Below are 22,560 nucleotides of genomic sequence, written 5' to 3'. Positions count from 1 at the left end.
TGGAACACAATGCATTGTTTCGACAGACTTTGTGTAATTGTTTGAAAATAGTCTTTTGTCAAGACAATTTTCCTTAAGTGAAGCTGTGCCTTCAGCTGCAGCTGCCCATGGCTTTGTTGGAGATTCTGGCCTGTGCAGGGGATAATTTGCAGGACCTGCAAATTCCCTTTGCTGAGAGGAACCCTGGGCCAGCTGCTGTTGCTGCAGTCGTGTCAGGGAGCAGCTCCATCCCTGGTGAAGCCCAGAGCAGATTTCTGAGGATTTCTACATGGATAGTATGGCAGGGCAGTCATGAACTCATTGCTCTCACCCCTGTACTTGTGCTTGGGTGAGAGTTCTGCAGCTACAAGGATCAATGAAAATGTATTGATTTCTCCTCACCATCATAAAGCTTGTCTACTCCTATCTCCAGTCTGCAAGCTGAGAAAGGAGACTGTAAAACTACCATTGTCTTACACTTTTTCTCCTTTTTCTTCCCCCATTCTGTGCTTGCCCAGGAGACCAAGATTTGAGTCTGACAGAGCCACCTGGTAACTGCATGACAGCAGCCAGCTCTGTTAACACTCAGGTTGTGAAAATAGCTGCTTTTGAAGCTTTCTAAGGAAGGAGAAGGGCAGAGTGGGATTGCCCAAAAGGCAGAAGTTGAGTGACTTTTCTGGCTTTACTCATCTGTCTACAAGCAACAGCAGTCAAGGAGATGTAATGTGAGTGAATAGGTCAGTGCACCTCTGGATATTCCAGATTCACATAAAATTGCTTTTTCAGAGTAATTTCAGCTCCCTCTGCTTGATGTTTGCTGTTCTAGGAAGAAGATAGGTAGCCCTCATTCATCGGAAGGACATGGAATGTCCACAACTGTTAAAAACTGTCTCAGCGTAAAAGAGAAAATGTATTTTCAATAATATTTATTTTCACAGAAGCTGTGACTAAAGCCATGCCTGTCGAAAAATGAGTGGGCAGGTGTCTACTTTTGGTGCTCACACAGACTGCTTGGGCAGTTTGGCTTTTGACACCCAGCTGCTCCAACTGAGAAAATCTCCAGCTACACAATTTTTATTAAAATAGGTGCAGTATGGCAGGTAAAACTGTAATGGCTGTTAGATATGTGTAAATACTGAATAAATTACCAACTACATAGCTGTTATTATCAATATTGAAATCTGCATTGAAATTTTGTGTTATTTAAGGCATAACATTTGAGCAGCTATTGCTTTCTGCTCTGCCAACAGAGTGAGGCAGACCCAGTGAAAACCAAAAAAATGCAATGTGATTTATCTGCCATAGCACTGTTTGTGACTTTCCCTACCCTCATGGCTTCAATAATTCCCATAATTCTTACACACACTGTTGGGGCTGTTGCATGCAGGGTGTTGAGCCACACTCAGAGCAGTGTGAGCAGGGTCTGCAGATGAGGATAGGGGAAAGGAGAGGGGAAAACTCCTCTGTGGGTGGCTGGGAAGAGCAGTGCTGGGGTCCCCAGCTGGGGTGTCCTCTGGGCTGTCTCTCATGTGCAGAAATGGTGAGGATGAAGAGAGGAATGATGATTTTCCTGGTACACTTTCCCACTATTTTTATATGCTTTTTTTCTCAGTGGGATCAACCCGAACTCCCTCTTGGATGCTCCTCTTTGTGGCATGATTACAGCTGAGCACAGTAATTAGAGAAATTGTTGCACATTGGCCATTAACCTCCCGTGCCCACGTGTTATTGGCTAATATTTCAGTGTTTAAAATACTAATAGTACAGAGTATACAAACACTGCTTTGTTGTTTCAGTTGTCTCTGACACAAACTAGCACCTACAGAACGAGGTATGAAAAGGCTGGGGGAAAGGGCTGATTTTCACACCAGTGCTAATGGCTTCCCACGAGAACCTGCCATATAAAATTATTGGGGTTTGCAGGTGCACGGCCACGGGAACAATAAAACAAAGCTGTGAGAACAACAATGGCAACACAGCTGCTGTGAGAGAGTCCAGAGCTGCAAAGAGCTGCAAAGAGCAGCCCCTGAGCACTGGGGCACCTGAGGCACAGCACAGCCCAGGCCAAATTCAGCTTCAGCACAAGCTAATGGGGATGTTTTAGTGCTCAGCGTCTCATCCCAGCTTCAGATGTGAACCCAAGCCTTGCAATAACGTAGAACATAAAAATATACATCTGAGCATCTTTTGCATCAAAATATACATCTGAACCAATCCACACTTTGGGTTTTGTTCTAGAATGGTGTTTATTCAAAGAGTGTAATCCTTCCTAAACAAACACACACAAACTCACATCTCTCCTCTCGCTGTAGCCCACAGATCACAACGTGAATCATGCTGAAGAACAGAAAATAAGCCAAATCAAGCTGGTGAAATGACCCAGATTGGAGATATGAAGGCCTCTAAATTAAGAGTGCTCTGCTGCAGACCCCCAGGCTATTAAAGCTCATGACTGTTTGCTCCAGCATCACAGTTGCTATGGCAATTCATATAGACAAACCCAGTAACCTGTCAGGATCCGACCAGGTAAAAAGCTAGGACTTAAATTATATTCAGAAATAAACAGGAAGCTGATAGAGATGCCAAAGAACCTATATACTGTATTCTCTTTGTCTAATACCATTTCACAGGCAGGCAGTGCATTCTGTACAAGCTGCACATTCCCAATGCATTTGAACACTTCCACCACACATAGCACATTGCAGCAACTCTGACTTGTGGGAAAAAAAATAAAATCAAAAATCTCTTGTAAAGAAACTGGGAACAGACAAAAAGTTCTTAAACAGACCCAGACAATGCCTACTTGGAGGCTACTCTAAAAAAAAGGCAGATGGTGTCTTATTAGGAGAGAGAAGAGATATTTTTCAGGTTCTTTGACATGATGTTGAGACGAAACCCAGGTACCTTGCAAATGACAAATCTCTAACAGCAGGGAGACAAGCATGCGGCTGTGATGGGATCTGCTGTATTTTAGAGATGTCAGGCTGGACCTTGTTTCCATTTAATTAGTGAATCCATCTTGTTCATGAACCTAGTACTATAGCACCTTAAATTGCATTATAATATGCTTCTCAGTAGAAATGGCATTGAGGGAAAAAAAAAACCCAAAACCACAAAAGAATTGTCAGGAGCTGCTTTTACACAATTTCATAAACTTAGTTTTGTCATCTCCAGTAATGAATTCAGTGACATAAATAAGGGATTTACCAAATAGAGACCACAGATTTATCACACTGAAACTTTCTTGTCACTCACAAACACCTTTATAAAATGCAGAATATCACCTCAAACAACAGATAAAACAGATATCTAAATGTGCATTTCTAAGGAGGACTTTCAGTATTCTTTTTGCTCACCTGGAGCTGAAAATGACTGAAAATGGGGAGCAGACAGTCTCTTCCCTCCCTCACCAGGCACTCAGAGACCTTCTAGATGGGCCAAACCAGAAACACTGTGACCCTGACAAGGCTGTGGCATCAGAGATGTTCCTTTATGGGGCACTACCATGGTAGGAGCTGTCAGTTTTTCACTTGGAAAAATGAAAAACACCGCTGTGAGCATGGAAGCCTGTCAACTGTCAGAACAGGAATCACAGAAAAGACCTTTAAGATCATTGAATCCAACCATTGCTCCAGCACTGCCACGCCCACCACGTCCCCAGGTGCCACATCTCCACATCTTCTCAATACCTCCAGGGGCTGCACCAAGGATTTGACCAAACCAATATTAGTGTTAACACAGCCTGCCACCGCTGCGGGGAAGAAGGGGCTGTGTCTCCTGTCAGGCACAGCTCCTCCCTCCTAAAGAACGCACTGGCACAGCTCCCTACTGTAACGTTTCATTCCTTGCCCTGCCTGCACATCTCCCTTCTCGGGGAGCTGTGGACACACCAAGTAAATCAAAGTGATAAGAATTTATGAAACCTAAAGCAGCCCTGGATTTTGGAATGACAACATGATTGTATATGGGTACCAATAAAAGGCAAAGGTTCCCTGAAGCCACAGGCTATGAAGTGGAGTAGAGCAATGTGATTAAGAGGGAGTTAAGAGGTATTAAACTTTGAAGGAAAAGGCATTCCACAGTGACATGTTAATAGATCCCAGGAAAGATTTGTTAATGGACTAAAAATTGAGAGGCCCCTGGTAGGCAGCACTAAGTAAAAAGTAAATCACATTTTCTCCATGGGGGAGGTTCACTGAGAACCTGGAGAAGGCAGGAGAACATCCAGGGTGTTGGGGTGCCTGGTTGGGGCTTGGAGCCCGGGACACAGGGACACAGGAGGACACAGGGACACAGGGAGGACACAGGGAGGACACAGGGACACAGGGCTGCTTCCAGTGGTGCTGTACCACAGCTCTGCACAGCCACACCTGGTTCATGTCTTCCTTCCCATCACACTGAGCACAAGAGTGAATGAAATCTTATGATTTGGGTCTCCAAAGGTGGTGAGGGATGCAGTGATTTCCTGAAAACTTCTTCTGGGGCGTGAAACACAGAGCGTGACACAAGATGTAGCTAATTTTCAATTAAAAGACACTGCAGTTGGGCAATAGCTGAAAAATGAAATACGATCTCATCAAAGTCTGAGCCCTGTAAGGACACTGAGCCCAGTAAAAAACTTCATCTGGCTGGTATGAGATACTAAAATTTCCTGATAGCAACCCAAAAGCAATCGTAATCAGGGTGGGAAAAAGGGCAGTAAAATGTTTGTCTTGGCCCGATCTTCTTTCTCCTTTCCAAGCTGACATATTGGAAGCAACAAAAGTGACAATATTTCAGAGCACACTCCTCTCTGAAAGGCAGAGAGCTCCAGAACAAGTAATATTGTCTCTCCTTGATAATGAAATGCTGATTTATTCTTGCTCCATTATAATAAAAGGCACCATATATTTTGTGACATATTGGAATCATTGGGGGACCTTTACCTTTTACCACTGGGGCAATTTCATTCCTCCATAGCCTTGTTCAGATGCACCTGAGATTTTTAGACTTTCTAACACAAACTCTAACCAGCATTTCACAGGCAATGCAAAAGTGGCTGCAGGAACTTTGGATGTGGCTTTGGAGAGGACTGGATGTAATTGCACAGCTGTTATTGCACCATCAAACACAGCTCTTTTCTGCAAAAAAGGCAATCCTGTATTATTTGATGACAGGGAATGGTGTACATGGTGACAAAAATTAACCTGTTTTGGATTTTTTTTTTTTCAGACTTTCGGCCCATCAGGAGGCTAAAGATGAGTATCAAACAAGCACCATCTGATGCTTTAGTCACTCCTTGTGTGTTCAAGTCCTGGGTCAGCCCCAGCCCTTTCCTGCCCAGGTGTTTTTCTTTTGGAATCCCAAACCCAGGCTGAGCCCTGGTGACGCAGGTTCCTTCAGCTAACAGCAGCCAGGAGTTTTGCATTTGGGAGTTCATGAACTACATCAAGTTGTCAAGGGGCATCAATGAGCATCAGTGTTTGCAGCTGGGGCTGTACTCCCACAAGTCTCTGCTGAAAGAAACTTCAAGAGAGAGGGGGAAAAGCAGAGCTGTGGGATAGGAAGGGAAGATGGGTGCAGTTCTTGCACTCTGACTGCAGTTGCAAAACAGGTTTGGAGGGAAGGCTGAAAGGAGTGAGACATCCAGGACATCTTTGGTCTGTGGAGAGGAGTCTTTCTCATCAATAGAGGTGGGTGTTTGAGTATCTTAAAGGGAATGGAATTTATGTGGTTGTTTTACATGTATTTCTGAATGGATGTGTTTTAAGGTGGGGATAAACCAGGGGAGTTAGAGGGAGTACATTCAAGGAGCTGCCCCCGCTCACTGTGCCTTTCAGACAGCAAAGCAACATGAAAAGTGCCAAATGAGGATTCAGAGCTGTTTGGGAGAAACATTTGGGGTTTTTTTAAGTCCTATGTCCTTCTGATAAAGTCCTACAAGGTAGAAAAATGCCAAACTGTTGATTTTCTTGAATGCTTAAGATTAGTTTATTGACTTAATGCCAGTATTCTATGAGGGTTTTGTTCTAACTTTTTGTTAGCACTTGTTTTTACTATACATAGCACTAAAATCTGTGTGAGATGGAACTGTCCTAGGGCTTTTTGTTGCTATAAGTCATAGGAAGTTTTTTTTAGACTATTTTCATATTAGTAACTACTTAGCTTTTTCTTCTGGCATTTGTTTTCCATGAGGAATACCCACCCTCTCCTTGTGGAAGAGGGGGAATAACATATTTGTTTGGAAGTTTTTGATTATTTTTATTTCAGTGTTTATTTCTTACCTGAGAACACTTTCTGGTGAGCACAGTAAATCATGAAATTATGTATTAATCATCTCTTTTTATTTTTAAAGGTATGATAGGAGGGCAAGCCATTTAGCAAATCAGGAACAAAACTAAGATCTATGTTTTAGGAGCTGCAGGGGAGTTGGAAGAAAATTGGCTCTTATGATGAAGCACTATTCAGTCCATCACATATATGAAGTACAATTTTGCCCCTGAGGTGAAGAAATGGGTGATTTTTCCCTTTGTATATCACCTTAGAATTTGGAGGATTTTCCTTGTGTGCATTACTGTACTACATGGCAGTGCCTCTTGCACTTATATTTGGGATATGCTGAGAATGGCAGGGCAAATATGTGTCTACTTGCAGAGTGAGGCAGGTAGAGGAAATAGGGTCAGGACTGTCCCCAGTTCTGCTTCCCCCACACAGCTGCTCTTCACAGTGGCAGAATGGAGGTTTTATTATTTGGTTTTCTTCTGGATCTGTTTCAATACTAATTTCTCTTGATGGAGAATTAATAAAACGCAGTGGTTTAATTTCAAACAGGTTTGAATTAACCTGTCTGTATGCACAGGAGCAACACAGAGGCTCTGAGCTTTGTGCACACCTTGTCTAAGCTATTAGGGAGCCATCAGCACTTCCACATCATCCCAACATTGCCTGGGTTTAGGGCTATGTCTGTGGTTAGGGCTGCCTCATGCTCCTTAGCAGTGATTTCAAGGTAAGCTGAATTAGCCATTAAATTATAAACTCAAAGACCAAGTGAGCTATAAGCCATCAATAAATATATTCCAAGAGGTGGGAGTGGGTGCATGGTGGGCAGAGGTTCAGCAAGCAGAATTTTCAGTATCCTTGGAGTAACGTTCAGCTTTGGAGGGCATGGAGAGCAGGAGGAAGGGGGGATGTGCTGCAATAACACCTTCTCAGTATTTCCCTTCTTTCACGTACAGCTTATTACCTTTGGTGTCACTGTGATGCACGAGAGTGACTGTGAGTGATGTCGATTATGTGCTGTGGGAAGGATGGAGTTTGAATTCTCCTCTTTGACTTTCCAGCACTTCATTCTGGTACAGAGTAAGATTATTTTCTTGCCTTTTCCTGTTCCTCTTCAGAGCACTCCAAGAATACTAACAGCGTTCTTGTTCTGTGCTTTGCCGAGTACGGGGCTGTGAAATCCAGCTGGCACTTGCACAGAGATTCATATGGAGAACTGTCCTGGCTTCCTCCTCTTAACCCTCTAGGAGGCCAGTCACTCTATTTTTCAAGATAAAAATTAATAAAATAAAACAAAAATGCCAGAATAGAATGTAGAAACTGCTGTTGCATCTGACTGATGTGTTAAGACTGCAGCTTGAAGACAGAGGGCAAATCATGTGAAAATGCTAGTACTGTAAGAGAGAGAGCAAGGTTTGGAGAGAAGGAAAAATAATTTAAAGAATATTCTAAGCAAAAGTGCCAGAAGGAAGTTGTACATATTTCAGAGAGACAGATTGGGCAAAGAAGCCTGGCAAAGCAAATCCTTGTAGCAAAGCTGTTAAAGTGGCATTGTCTTAGAGCAGTGAAAATCTGCACTCTGCATTTCTCTGCATGAGTTAACCTGACCCCCAGCCATTGTTTCCTACAGGAGTGGAATAACTTGATAGGCAGCAGGAGGCAAAATTATTTCAAGTCTTTTGGCATTGCTTCCTGTAACCAAAAAAGTAAACATGGACATCAGCATGTAAACAGGATGCTCAGCTGTAAGTTAGAGCAAGATGTAGCTTGTTCTGCATTCAGCTTTTCTAAAAATAATTCTGCTTTAGTAAATAAGACATTCTGTATGTGTATCCTACTTCAACACATTTCAGATTGCCGTCAACAAACTGTAGGGCTTTAGTAGAAGGTGTTTGCTAAATAATAAGTAAGGCAAACTGGATTTACTAAATCAGACCTTCTCTGTTTTTGTTGCTAAACTTCTGTATGGAATATGCTTTTCTGTATTTAGATAAATGCTGCTAGGGATTTACTGTTCTATTTGTGAATGTGGCTGTTCTTGCAAAGCGGTCTTATGCCTGAGATACTGGGAAAACCAGGAGGTGGGTGTTCTACTTCTAGTGCTGCATTACTGTGTTTTTCAGCCTTTTTTTTTTTTTTTTTTTTTTTTTTTTTGGAAGATGTGTTTTGGCAAGCAAGACCATTTTCTTAACCAGATTTTTTTTAAAATTTTGCTGCTGGCAAAAATGATGTGAGCTCTTTGGTTTCTAGATAAAACTGCTGCAGTTTCTCTCAGAAGTCATAATTTGGACATGTAGAGCTGCATCTCATAAAATAAACCATAGTCCCACAGTATCCTGGGTTGACTAGGGAAACTGTAGCTCTGTGGGGGACCTGACAGCAGCCTTCCTGTGCCTTTGAGCAAGTTAACAAGAGACAGAGCCAGGCTCTTACAGCACTGTATGGCAGGAAGCTGAGAGGCAAAGGACATAAACTGAAATCACAGAAGTTTGCATGGAATTTAAGGGAAAAACGTTTTCATTGTTAGGCTAGTCAAGCAGATTTTGCCCAGTGAAGTTGTGGAGCCTCCAGCTGTAGAAATTTTTCAAAATCTGGTTGAATAAAGCTCTGGGCTGCTGTGGCAGACACCAGTTTTGGATCATAATCTAATTGAGGTTTTATGTCAAAATCTGATGCACCTGTATAAACTTCTTTTTGACCTACAAAGATATAGGAGAGGGCAAAGCGATCTATAGCCTGGGAGATTTCTTCTCTTGACTTTCCAGCAGAGATGGTCTTCTTAACATTAGATATGGAGCAAGAATGTAGTAGGAACAGTGCAACAGGGTGACTTCCTGACTCCTCAAATAACAGACCCAGATTACATAAATTGCACTTGAAAATTTCCAAAATACAGTTGTCATTAGATTACTGAAAGGTAAGTCAGATAACCTGGCAATAAAGGTTGGAAATAGAGCAAATAATCGACCTTTTCCCCTATCTAGATATGACACATTTTATAATGTGCTGCAGAGGTAGTGTCTGGTATTAGCAGTGAGGGAGGGTGTTTGGAGGGTGAATTCAAAGCTTGTAAGGAAAGTTGCAAATACAGGGAAAGTGTTAATGGAAAAAGGGTAGTTGCCTCTGGCTTGGACATTTCCTCCCTCCACACATACACATCCTGTGTTATGCTGCAGTTATCAAACAGCTGCTTACTGTACCTGTTTGCCTCTAACCCTTTAGCTACAGGTAGAGAAATGTGAGGAGGCACAAATCAGTGGGTTAGGAAGACTTCTTTTCAGAAGTGTGTGCACATCATTGCAGACAATGTACTCCAGAGCTTAAAGTGCTAACTCTCATCACAGGTAGGTAGTGAGACCAGGTGAACAGGCTCCTTGGTGTGGGTTTATGTCAGCTGGGATCTTGGTGTAATGTGCACCTTGTCAGCACCAAGAAGTAGATACATCTGAGGAGTGGGTGATTTCCCACTTCTAGAAATGTAAGTGCCGCACTTGCCCCTATAGCAGAGATTTTGTGCATTTCAATATCCAGATGGTGGTACTTGGCAAAAGTCATATCTTACATGGTTTAATTCACACTGCAGTTGTTCATTTTGATGCTGGAGATGACTTCAGAGTAGAAAGTGTTCAAGATGAAAATGTTTGTCCGAGGCCATTTCTATTTCAAGTGTATGAATAAAAAGAGGAGGGGGGCTGAAAGGAGAAGGTGCTGGCTGTTAATGGTGGTCTGCTGGTGTGACTATTTTAAGTGAAAAGACCATTGAGAACAATGATGATGCTTTCAGTGCAGGATATCTTGTTTTAAACAGCCAGACAGTTTTTAGAATGGCTCTGGCCACATGCTATCCTCACCTTAAGCACCATCCTCCTGGCTGCTAAAGAGCACTCGACTAGTAGTTTAAAACTGGGTGCTGTAGATGTTGGGAAATACGTTTAGTGAGGGGATACAAGCTGCAGGTTGAGCTGAGGTGCAGAGCCCCGAGGCAAGAGGCTGTGAACTGAGGGCATGGGGACCTGTGGTACAGCCAGGTGAGGGACAGGGACATGGCAGGAGCTGAGGGCCCCTGGACTTTCCCACCCAGAGACTGTAAGGGGATAAAAGCCCAGAGGTTCCTTTGTTTGGCATCCCTTCTTGGAAGCACCAGCCTAACCCGTTGTTGAGTTATTGCAAGATGATTAAAATGTATTAAGGATCTGGATGTGTGTGCTATGGGAAACCTGGTGTTGAGCTGATGAGGAAACTTGATCTGACTGTGAGTGTAGCTGAGAAAGGGCCTCAGCTCCAGCTCAGATGGTGAGAGTGACACCTGGATGGTGGGACAGGGAAGTTTCCTTAGCCACAGATATCAAATGCTCTGGTGAATTGTTTTCTCTGCATGCTATGGAAAACACTTTAGTGAGGATATTCTTCAAACAGTCCTGACTTTTGCAAAAGGTGTCAAGAAATCCCTAGAACCACACAGTGCAAAACTGTCCAGGAAGGGGCAAAGGCCAGGAAACCCTCTGCTATCTTTTTCCCATCATGTTATATATACATGTTATGCAGTACATTCTTCAAGCTTTATATTCTAAGAATTTTGTTCCTTGGCTGGGTGGGGATCTGAGCAGTGCTCCAAGATGATGACATGGATCCTTCAGTATGAAAATTGGCATGTGCCTTGCAACTGAAAGTGAAGGCAGATTTTTGACATGCTAATTCCAGGTTCAGGGTGCTCTGATGGCTCAGCAGCTTCTAACTGAGGGAGCGTCTTCACTTATCAGTGTAATGCCAAAAAACAGTGTTGGATTAATTTCATTTATTATTCATTTTAGGGAGTAATTTTTCCTCACTGAATAGAAGAAAATCAAATGTGGCACTACAAAGGAGGCTGGTGATGCTGTGTGTTGTGTTGGTTAGTTGGAGAAGATGCTAAAGCCAATATAAACTCAATGTGAGTGGATGAGTATGACTATTTGTTTTCAACACTTATGCTCTAACAGAGCATTCATGCTATCCTAACAAGCAGCTAAGTTGTGATGGAAATTGTTATTTGTGTCTCAAACTTTGCTAGTCAGAGCCACTGGAGCTCTGCATGAAAGGCAAGGAAGGTCAAACTGCATGAAGCTTAATGTGCCATCTGAATTCCAGGTACTACTTGGAAAGGAATGAAGATGTCTGAGGGAAAAGGGTGTATTGCACTAAAACATTTAAAGTGCAAAAGAAAACAGGCTATACTCTGCCATCCTTAAAACACAAGAGGTAAAACCCATAAATATAGGCTGTATTTTTATGGGCAAGAACAGTGTGTTTCTTCGTCTGTTGCACAGTCAGCCTTTTGCCATACTAATTGCTAAAATCATAAACATCCATAGTTTAAAGCTGGTTGCTGACGTTACCCACTAAATCTTTATACAAAAATTTAAGAAGTAAAAAAACAACACAAACTATAGCAGCTTCTTCCCAAATTCTCCTCTAATGACACTGTGGTTTTAATAAAGTGATTAGACTTTCTTACCCCAGCTAGGGGTGCTGCTAAACCAAGTTGAAATGCCCATCTTGCTGGGATTACCCTTCAGGCACTATTTAAATGATGCACCAGCAAATACATCGACTTTAACTTGACATTTGTTGTCCTTGCTGCTTTCCCCTACTAGCTCTGTAAGACACTGAATTTTTCCCTTGGAGTCATGAGTAGTGTTTAAGGAAAAAGAAATCTGTCTTTATTCTCAGAAATGACATTTTTGTTGATGAGCCATCCATTTTCTTTCACTTATGAACTTTAAATTGTATGCTGCTTTGACAGCATTTTTACTCATGGAAGTATCCAGCTACACCATCACACTTCAAAAAAATTCCAACTGTTCAGAGCCAAATTGTTGTCTTGCTCCATGCACTGATGCTTGGTATGAAAGTGAACCAGAGCAGTGAAAAGCTATTTATTACATGATGGCATCTTCAGGCTTGTGTTAGTCTGAAAAGGTATTTTATTCTACTCAAGTTGCTACCTTAGCAGTCTGCAAGTTATGTTTTGCTTAAAAACTTAACTTAATCACCCTTAGTTTTTAAAGTTTTGGCCATGGGAATTAAAACTGCTACCAATCCCAAGATACCAGCTGAAATGAGAATAAAAGAAAATACTGAGTGCTGAAGCAGTACTGTCTCTCATGTGGTCTTTCTTGGACCCCTTCTGCCCAGAATTTTAAAAAAATATTTAAAAAAATATTTTCCTATAAGTTTGGCACATATTTCTCTGTACCAGTCTCTTTACTATGGATCCTGACTGGAATTAAAGCCCATGCACTGACAGAAGTAGTATGAAGAGATCAAGTGGGATTCAGTCATGTGTCTTCTGTGTTCTTGTAAATTGCAATAGCAGGAGTGTGTTTGAAATTAAAAGGTTAAATAACATACTCTTTACAGTAGCCTGCATTAGGACAAGTAAGTCAGGTATAAGATGTGCCATAAAGAAAGTGTAAGCCCTGGACAAACAAAACCCCAGTTTATCCACTTTAATCTATATTAGGTGTTTTACTGGCTCGAGTTTGCTTTTGCTGTATGCAACAAATGGGCAGCACTGACAGGTGCAGGTAAGATTTTGATGAAATTTTGGTGCCCTTAGTTTTTCAATTATCTTTTAGTGTTTGCACTACTTGACTCCCTTTGTTGGAGTTCATTGGGTATGTGTCTGGCAAACAGGGAAGAATTACAGCCACCAAATTAGAGAACAAGCTTTACTGTATGGATTTCATAGCAGCTCATGTAAATGTTTTTCCTGTAGAGCTGTAGTGTGACAGGATTAACACCCATCCTCTGAAGCTACCTTTGAATCAGCAGTGAGCTGCCTTCTGTTCCTGTACCTTGTGTAGTCTCTCATGTCAATGCAAAGGACATGAAACCAGTGTTATAATGTATTTTAACTTTTTTAAAGAAGATTAGGTTGGATCACAAGACCAGGTACAGATTTAAATGCAAGTTCCATGAATGCTCTTCTTTAGGGGACTTGAGTGTAGCAGAACCTGCTCTGCTGTGGGTACAATGCAGAAAATACCTGGGAAACAGCAAAGAGGGTACAGCCCTTGGGTGTTCTCCAGGCTTTTTAGAGATTTCAGTCTGACTTATTGCAGGCACAGGCCTCCTGACAGCAAGAGAATCAGGAATGTGTGAACTCCTGCAGGTTTCAGCAGGTGCAAGGAAACAACCCCAGTGCAGTGGGATGGACCATCCCTGCTGTGGGTAGTGCTGCTCTGTGAATCAGTAAAAACTGTCCTGGAATGGAAATAAGTGATGACCCATCAGTCTTCTTGGATCTGTGCTGAAAGTAACTCCACCACAGACTTACAATTTGAGCAATAAGGCAGATTTCAGTGCCTGTGCTCAGCACTGCACTGACAATAGGATGCAGCATGAGCTGAGTGGCAGCTTCCCAGCAGATGCACCAAGGCTTGAGTCTGACTCTGTCAGCACCCCTAGAGTATGCTCTTGCTCTAATTACAGTTTTTAAATATTTCAGGTTTTACACACTGGTTCCCTGGAGAGGTAAAACTGAAATGTCCTTGATTCTATTGATTTCTGTGCAAATTGTAACATCATTTTATCAGGTTTTGATTTAATTAGTCTGCTTCAGGGAGAGAATTATCATAGCATGTATAGCCCCTATTTAAGTGTACCCAGAATTGTATAATAGTGAAGTTTGTGCCAAACAAACAGCTGGGCTCTGTCTGGAAAAAGCTTATATTCTGGTGGCACAAACAAAAATGCACGATAAATACAAACACAGAACAGCATGTGGCCATTGCAGTTGGTAGCAAATGGAAAGAAATTAAGTTCTTCTGTTTCTGTGATGTTTTTCTGCTAAGTGCCTCAGAATTACAACAACTTGTTATTGTTTCCTTGGACTATCTCTTGACACTCTCCCCTTCCAAACAGAGCTTTTGTTCCAATACTTGGATTATTAATCACATTTCTTCTTATAACTTGCACCTTCTTTCCTTGTTTAAGACTCCCGTGATAATTTTGTTTCCAAGTTAAAGTATCTCTCCATCACTGATGGTTCCATATGGTCACTCAATTCATACAGTTAATTTAATTAGGTTCCTCTACAGTGAAGCACTGCATGGGCATAAGCTCTAGTGTCTCTCCTGATGGATCACTGGGCAAAAGCCCTCCCTCATAGGGACTTACATTGGAATGTGGCTTTAATTATTTACATACTTAAAACCACTTGAAAGCTACATTAAAAAAGCAGTGTTATACATTTCTTTAAAAAACAGTTGTAAGGAGGTGCCTACAAGGTAGTGAAGTTTACATTTAATGTAATGAAAAATCTGATTTCTTGCTATTTATAAACAAGACTAAACCATCTGCCCTCTTAAATATTATTTTCTTATTTTTCTGGCAGCAAACTTGGGAGGAATCCTTCCCACAACAGTGGAACTTCTTTTTTTTTTTGGTGTCTTGTCAGAGATAAGGTGACTGTGTGGAAAAACAATGATGATAGAGATCTGTAATTACTTGTGACTGATGAGCATATCTGACACTGTTTCCTGGTATGCACTGATAATTCTCTGAGGTAAGAGGGAAATAGACAACTTCCTCTGCTGGCAGTAGATATTTTATGTTCAGGATGCTGCTTGTGGTGAGGTTTTGGGCAGGATTGCTACACCACAGCGTGAAAATATTAGGAAAAACAATGCGTGTCTGGGGAGCATCTGTTAAATGTTTCTGTCTTTCAGGTTGGTACAGTATGAATAAAGAGAAAATGAGTCCTGGGAGACAGAGAGCTCTTTCAGATGTCAGTCCTCCAATTAACTCTGTAAGGGCACACCAGAGCATCTCCGGGTAAAGGCCATCTGTCTTCTTCTCTTCATATGAATGGTGGCAATATAATTATTTTGAGTGGTGAAAGAAGATTCTCTCTTGGGAGAAATTTGTCTTGATTCAAAAGTACTGATTTATGCAAAGTCAGAACTGGACCCTGTAGCAGCTTTATTTTAAGCTGAACATTTAAAATGTGTATGATGTTTTAAAGTTTATGAGAAGTTTTTGAAATGTGAACTAGTCTAAATTATGCAGAGGTCTTGGAGCTGAGCTAACTGCAAGCAAGCTTTCAAATCTACTACTAACCCTCAAAACTACCTCTACCTGAATGGCTTAAATGAAATACTGCGTTCTTGAAGGGTAAGAGAATAATATTTAGCTCAACTGCACTTTATCCTGTGCTTCTCAAAATGATCAGTTGCAGGACAATCATTAAAATCACAGGCTATACGTTACTGTCTTTGGAAGCAAATGATATACTGCAAGATTTGTGGGTCTTTGTCTTTTATCACAGCAAATCGAATGTGTCTGTGTCAGCAGGGGTTCTTTTTAGATTGTTCCTTGTTTTGGTAGACCTGCTACTTTTAAATAAAATGTTTTGAGTTAATAAAGAACAAAAATGCTGAGGTTTATGGTGGTTTAAGAATTGCTGTTTGGTTTAAGTCTCTTTTCTTGCTAAGAGCTGGCTACAATGCAGCTCCAGATGAAATCAACCAGTAATTAGGGGTTGCCTCCTCTCTATCTTCTCCACAATCTTCAGCAGTTACCTCTTTTGTTCAAAAACAACTGGAAGTCAGGATATGTGAAGAAACCCCGGGATGAGTTAAACGATCAAGACCCAGAAAAGCCTGGAGCACTGCAGCCTGTAGTGTTCCTCCTCCATTTGGAACAAATTACCCATCCCAGCTTCAGACCTCAGTGGGGGAGAATATAAATTGGTTTTTATTTAGTCTTAATGTTGTGTTCGCCCGTCCTACCTGCGCTCAGAGCATTTGCTGTAAGTGTGAGCCCTGCAGGTTGCCAAAGGGCCACTTGCAATGCTCTGTCTTCTGCTCCTGCTCCAGTTTTGCGGTTTTACACATCCTGGAGTAGAAGCCTAAACAGGGCATATTGAGCATCAGGGGGAGAAACCTGGAGAGAGGGTGGGGAAGTCTGGCTGGGGAATAACAATGCATGTATTTCATGGTAAAAAGGTGTAAGAGAATCTGGACGTGTCAGGCTTTGGTGAAAAAAAAAATGGGTAGTTAAAAAAGAGGATATATTCTATAAACAAGATTAATGGAAATTAAATTGGAGGATTAAAGCTTAGCTTCTCTACCTGTTCTCATTTTCTGTTTCAATTCACAAAAACCTCCTAAAATCCACCGGTGATTATTCTTTAAGTAATGAAAAAAGCAAGAAGCATGTGTTCTCCATAATATGTGGCTATAATCTTTATCATAGAAACTGTTTCTCTTGTGGAACGACTTTGGGTGCTTATGAGGGGTGTTGATTATATTCAGGCTCATCTCTTGAATGAGTGGGTCTGGGATTCTGTGAGTGCTGTGTCCAGCTCTGGTCCCCCAACATAATGATGCTTTTGACCTGCTGGAGTGAGTCCTACAAAGATGATCAGAGACCTGGAGCATCTTTCCAATGGACTCAGGCAAAGCTGGGGTTGTTCAGCCTGAAAAGGTTCTAAAAGACATTAAAGCCCCTTCCAGTACCAAGACTTTGAGGAACTATGTCTTGCTGCTTAAAGATACAGCTTTATTGAGTAGGAGGGGAAAGGTGGGGAGAATCCACTGCAGGAAAGCTTTGATAAGCAACAGGACTTCCATCTCATTTCAATATGATAGATTTCAGAGTTTAAAGAAAATTCGATTAAGTAGGGAGTCACTTCCTTTACAGATAGAATAATCATGCTCTACTTTAAGCTTGGACCAGAAATTAGAATTTCCTGCTTTTGCTAGTTATTCTTTGTAAGGCATGAATGAAGGGATAGAAAAATTTCAGGTGTACTGTGGAACCCCAAAAGAAATTCAGTTTTGCATCACTATGGACTACTTAAACAGTACTTGAACATGAATCAGACCAATTCTTCCACTTGTGTAAAGCATGGGTGCTTAAAAGCCTTTTTAAGCGAGGTATTTCACTGCCTATGGGATGATGAATAATAATGGCTTGTCTAAGTATGTTGCATTCCTCCTTGTTTAGTTGCCCTTTCCTAAGTACTTGGGGAAGCCATGGTAGCCCTTCTAGGCCTAATTTTGTTATCTTCTCACTTTCTTAAAACCATACAACTGTGCACTCCTGTCCTCTGGATGAGAGTGCTTGATTGTACAGGGGTAGAAACATTCCCTGAGCTAACCAGGAGTTACCTCGGGAGGTGCAGTGAGGCAGTTCAGCGCTCAGGATGCCTGATACAGGAACATCAGCTCTAGTCAGTTCCCATGATCCATTTAATGTCTTCATTCTTTGGAAGCTACTGCTATTAGCAGACTTTATAGGTAGGTAACGTTCATTTTTGTTGCTTTGTAGTGTTATTTTTCCAAATTCATTATTTAAAAGGTCATTTTCCAAGGTTGCTAGGTCTGAAATGACTGTTCTTGGCAGCAGCTCCAACTGTCTCTTCATTTCATTAATTTTCTTGCTGAATCGTGGATTTGTTCTGTAAAATACATATATCCAATTAATTTTTCAGTATAAAAGGCAGAGACTGCCCATAAAAAGGAATTTTAGTCTTTCAAACTGCATTTAGCAGATGGTTTTAAAGGTATTTAATTTCTTGTTTCCTCAAGTGGGCTTCTGTTATTTAAATGTGTGGTGCCTTTAGCCTGTGTAAAGAAGCAGGACTTGACATTCCAGGCATGCCTACCAGTCCTCTTGGTCTCAGAAACTTCCTTGATTAAAAGCTGCGGGAATGGGCGATAAGGGGCAGGACTGCAGGTCCCTTTCAGACCTTTAAAATGACAGTTTTAATGCTCTCCTTCTCCTGCACTGGAATAAATAGTCCTGCCAACTACATTGATCAGTGTCCTCCAGCAAGGGAGAGGACATCACCCTTCACAGTGTCAGTTCACCAGCATGGCAACCAGGTAGGATCTTTCTTATATGGGTCGTAGACACAACTCTCTTAAAAATTAGATTTTTCTGTTAGTTAATCGAATACAACCCAAAACCGCAGCATCAAACCCAGCAAGGATTACGGGAACCACGAGGTGGCAGTTCTGCTGCACAGAATGCCTCAAGCTCCATCACTTTGCAGGCTGGTAAAAAATACAAAAAGAGACAAACAAACCAACCCAACTTTCACCTATAGGAGGAAAGTAAACTTCTTCTTATAAACAGCCATTTAAACTCAGGATTTAAAACCATCACGTGGATTCCTTTCAACCTAACCAGGAGCTGGGCTTCGATCATCCTTGTGAGTCTCTTCCAACCCAAGTTATTCTATGCTAGACTTTCCATAAAACAACTCAGAAACTGCCTTATCCAGGATCTCAAGTCAATGAAATCTCTTTAAAGTTAATATTCCGTTTTCCCATGTTTCCATGGTCATCCCCAAACGATCAGATATTTTTTTGATAAGGAATGGTGTGCACCAATTCTGGTGTTCTAGGGATGTATGGTTTTCATGCACTGTTTCCTTCCAGCAAAGTTTTAGGGAAGGGTTTTAAGTTTATATTTGATTATCTTGCATGTCCTTTTCTAGACAGGTCACAGTAAGTTTTTGCAAAATGTAGTTGCTTGGAGGTTTGTTTTTCTTCATAGTGTAAATCTATTTGTTTCCCTGCATGTTGGGGCACCACTCAATTTTTTTGTTGTTGCTGTGGTTTTTTTTTTTTCCTTGTGACTTACTTCTAGAGTGTGTGGTTGTGATTCAGTACAAAAAAAAGCCTTGCCAGTTGTCTAAAACTTTTCCCTTTGGTTGCAGCTCTGTACTGTGGTAAGCAAATGCTCTCTGCCTGTGATCTTAGATGATCTTTTGCCAATCCTTGGTAAAAATGCTGGGGGGAAGGGAGGAATTCTTGCAACAGCAGCAGGAAGGCAAGGGTCTGGGCAGCAAAGCTAGCCTGGCTTTAGCTAAAAGTTAATGGAATTTTGTATTTGACTGACTGTTGGCTATTGCTTAGTAATTAGGAGACCTGTCCAGGAATTTCTAAGATGCAGCAGAGTCAGGAGACTCCAAACAGCTTTCCTAACAAACTCTAACGAGTTTGGAGCCCTGTGTGAAAGCATGTGGAGTCATGGCTGGTGCACTTTGCATTTAGAGATGATTTCTCTGCTGCAGTGTCAGCTCATGCTTGTGCCAATCTTGGGACTATCCAGAAGCAGTTCACAGCTGAAGCAGGGAAACGTGGAACTGTGGTGGTATCAAGTCTGTTTTAAACTTCAGCTTCAGCCCTTCTCACGGAATGGGCATGACTGGCTTAAGCTACACAGCACAAAATATCAAGTCTGAAGTGATGAACAAAACCAGTCTATAGCCATGGCTTGTACCTGGGGGTGGTATAGAAAAGAGAAGAATGTAGGAAGGAGCAGAGTTATAACATGTTATTGCAGGAGATGAAAAAATTGTGAATAAAAACTGATGAATCATGCTTTGGGCGAATGCATTTGTACACCTACAAGCCTGACAGATTTCTTTGGGCATGAAAAGTACACCTCCAGCTGCAGCTGTTTTACTTCTGCTTAATGCTGAAAAAAGTACTTTATCAATGAGGATTGTAGACTAGTTCACCTGCTCTGTAGTGACCACATTGCTCTGTTTTTTTTCTAAAATTGTTTTCAGAGCTATGGCAGTCCAGCCAGACTTTCCCATTAATACTTTATTAGCAGAATCCAGTTCTGTTATAGATGCTTGAAATTTGCTTTTCTGTCTGCTTATATGTGCACCATATGCCTGGAAGACTTCTGGAAGACCTTTTCTGCAGCAGCTGCTGGGCTAAGATGCTTTTATTCCAATAGTAGTTTTTATTCAGTAGGGAAAACATTTTAAAGGGCTTTTTTTTTCTTTCATAAGCGTCTTTCTGGGAAACGTGGCTGGACATATTTCTCCTTATAATGAACATTTCTATCACTAATTCCCTTAAACAATACTAGCCCTGACTTCAGAGAGTGAAATTTACCAGTCTGATGCTTTTCCTGCCTTTGTTGAACAGCTGAGCCCTGTACCTTGTGCGGTAGCATCCGGGATTACAGGACAAATTGTAGATTTAGGGACAGAATTAACAGCAAAACGCTTCCAAGCAGAACTAAGTCATTAATCTGGGTCGGGGAAATTTGTTTTACTAAGGAGGCAGTATTGTAATGGCAGTGCATTCAAGATCAAAGTTTACCTGCTGAGAGGCTTTGTGCGAGCAGTGTAATTGCAGCAGTTCAGACACCTACTGAACTGCGCTCTGGTGTGGTTCGATCCTTCAGGGTTTGGTTTCAGGTGTGCTCGGATGTTCAGGGATAACCTGGATGTGGGATAACCTGAGCCAGGGGTGAGCTCAGCTCCTCTCATCTCCCCTCCCAGCTCCGGGGCTGTGACCTGTACAGGCACAAAAAGCTGCACATCAGAAATTATCCCGCCACAAAAGATGTAAAACAAGGCTTGAACACCACCATTGTCTGTTAAATGGTACAGAAGGCTGAAAGAGTTCAGCCTGGAGATGAGAACTCCAAGGAAACCTCAGAGCTCCTTCTAGTTAAAGGGGCTAACAGAGGGGTTTTGACAAGGGCTGGATTGATATGATGGAGAATACCCTCTCTCCACCAAAAGCTAGTCTTAGATTAGATATATGATAGAAACTCTTCCCTGTGCGGGCGGTGAGACCCTGCCACAGGTTGCGCACAGAAGCCGCGGCTGCCCCGTCCCAGGCAGTGCTCAGTGCCGGGCTGGACAGAGCCTTGCGCACCCTGCTCTAGTAGCAAGTGTCCCTGCTCGCGGCACAAGAGCTGTAACAAGATGCTCTTCCCAACCCAACCATTCCTCGGTCCCCTGAACGCCCTCCCCTCTGTCCCGTCCCGGCGGGGCCCGGCGGCTCCGGCGCGGCCCCGCGGGCGCTCCCCGGGGTGGCCCCTCACGGCCGGGGCCGGGCGCGCTCCGCTTTACGGCTGCTGAAAACTCCCTGGGCGGGCCGGGCCGGGCCGTGCGGCGCCGGGCACCGCGCGGGGCAGCGCAGGTACCGCCGGGCACAGCGCGGGTGCCACCGGCTGCAGGCATTTACCGCCAGGGACCGCGCAGAGCAGCGTAGGTAACGCCGAGCACCGCGCAGGGCCCGCGGGTGCTGCCGGGCACAGCGCGAGTACCGCGGGGCAGCGCAGGTAACGCCGGCTCGGGCGGACCGGGGCGGGCGGGACACCCGGGCTCCTCACCCCGACCCCGCGGAGGAGCTGTCAGCGCGGAGGAGAGCTCGGTCAGCTCCGTGCGTGGTTTTTTTTTTTTTTTTTTTTTTTTTCCTAAAAGTAACTCAGAACTCGGGGAAATGAAAGGATCCGCGGCTGCTCCTGCGGGGCTCCGGGCTGGAGGTGGTTTGGGGTGGGACAGGTAAATTTACCGGGCGGACGGTCCCGCACAGCCCGGAGCTCCCGCTCTCTCTCCATCCCTGGTTCCCACTGCCCGCGGGGAGCCGCTCCGTGTCCTGCTCTTTGCTTTCTGTTCGCCCAGAAACGGGACACCAGCGTGGTGTCTTTCGCTTGAGTTTACAAACTGAATGGTGTGTTTACTAAATATTGAAACAGACTCCCCAAACACAGTGAGCTGTGTCACGGGTTGGAAACTTTCTGCAAGCCGTGAGCGCAGTCGGAAGGATGGCCGGACGCGCTCCCCTCGGGGTTTGGGGGTGCTCAGGGTACCAGAAACGCAGCCGGGAAATTTCACAGCTTTCAGCCTAGGACAGCATTGCCATTGTCGCCCTTCTGTGTGATCTTCGATGTCCTGGTTTCTGCGTCCATGCAGAGCTCCTTGACTTCGGCAGGTGTTCGTCTCCTGTAACTGAGAGGGCCTCAAAATTGTAATTAAAATAAACTCCGTAACGAGCGTGGAGTTGACACTTGCAAAACAGCACTCGAGGCATCTCGCTGACTTCAGCTGAAACTTGCGGAATTGTTGCTGAGTCATCAGGACAGAAATATTCGGGGAAGAAATAAAGAATTTAGATTTTTAACCCTGATATGAACGGCCTGTTTCATGTTGGCTTATTTATTGCTCGGTACATATTTCTTGCATTTACAGGCAAATTTATTTGTTCAGTGGTTAGCATATGGAAAGCATTAGATGACTGGAACCGTAACGATGCCAGTCCTGTATATCAAGCAATAACTGTATGTATTTTTAGAATTTTAATCTAAAGAGCTCTTGTATGAGTCCCAGTACATCCATAACACAGCATTTATCTCTGCTATCATCAAAATACTAAAGAGTGTCTCCTGAATTTTGGTCACGGATTGCATTCCTAGTAGATGTCTTAACTGTATGATAATCTACCATAAAGTTAATCACCTGAAACAAGCCTAAGAGTGATCTTTTGTAGCTTACCTTCAGCAGTTTTTTTTTCT

General features: G+C 42.7%; 1 protein-coding gene across 1 annotated transcript in view; it reads left to right on the top strand.

The window, feature by feature from the left end:
• The first annotated feature begins 21,277 nt into the window (after positions 1–21,277).
• NAALADL2 (N-acetylated alpha-linked acidic dipeptidase like 2) overlaps positions 21,278–22,560 on the top strand; it is a 395,312-nt gene continuing 394,029 nt past the window's right edge. The window contains exon 1 of the mRNA XM_063167294.1: positions 21,278–21,327. The gene's annotated coding sequence lies outside the window, so the exon portion shown is untranslated. The remainder of the gene's footprint in view (positions 21,328–22,560) is intronic.

The sequence above is a fragment of the Melospiza melodia genome, chromosome 12, assembly GCF_035770615.1.
Source record: "Melospiza melodia melodia isolate bMelMel2 chromosome 12, bMelMel2.pri, whole genome shotgun sequence".
In the NCBI taxonomy this organism is placed as follows: domain Eukaryota; kingdom Metazoa; phylum Chordata; class Aves; order Passeriformes; family Passerellidae; genus Melospiza; species Melospiza melodia.
This window is presented reverse-complemented; position numbering and strand designations above follow the sequence as displayed.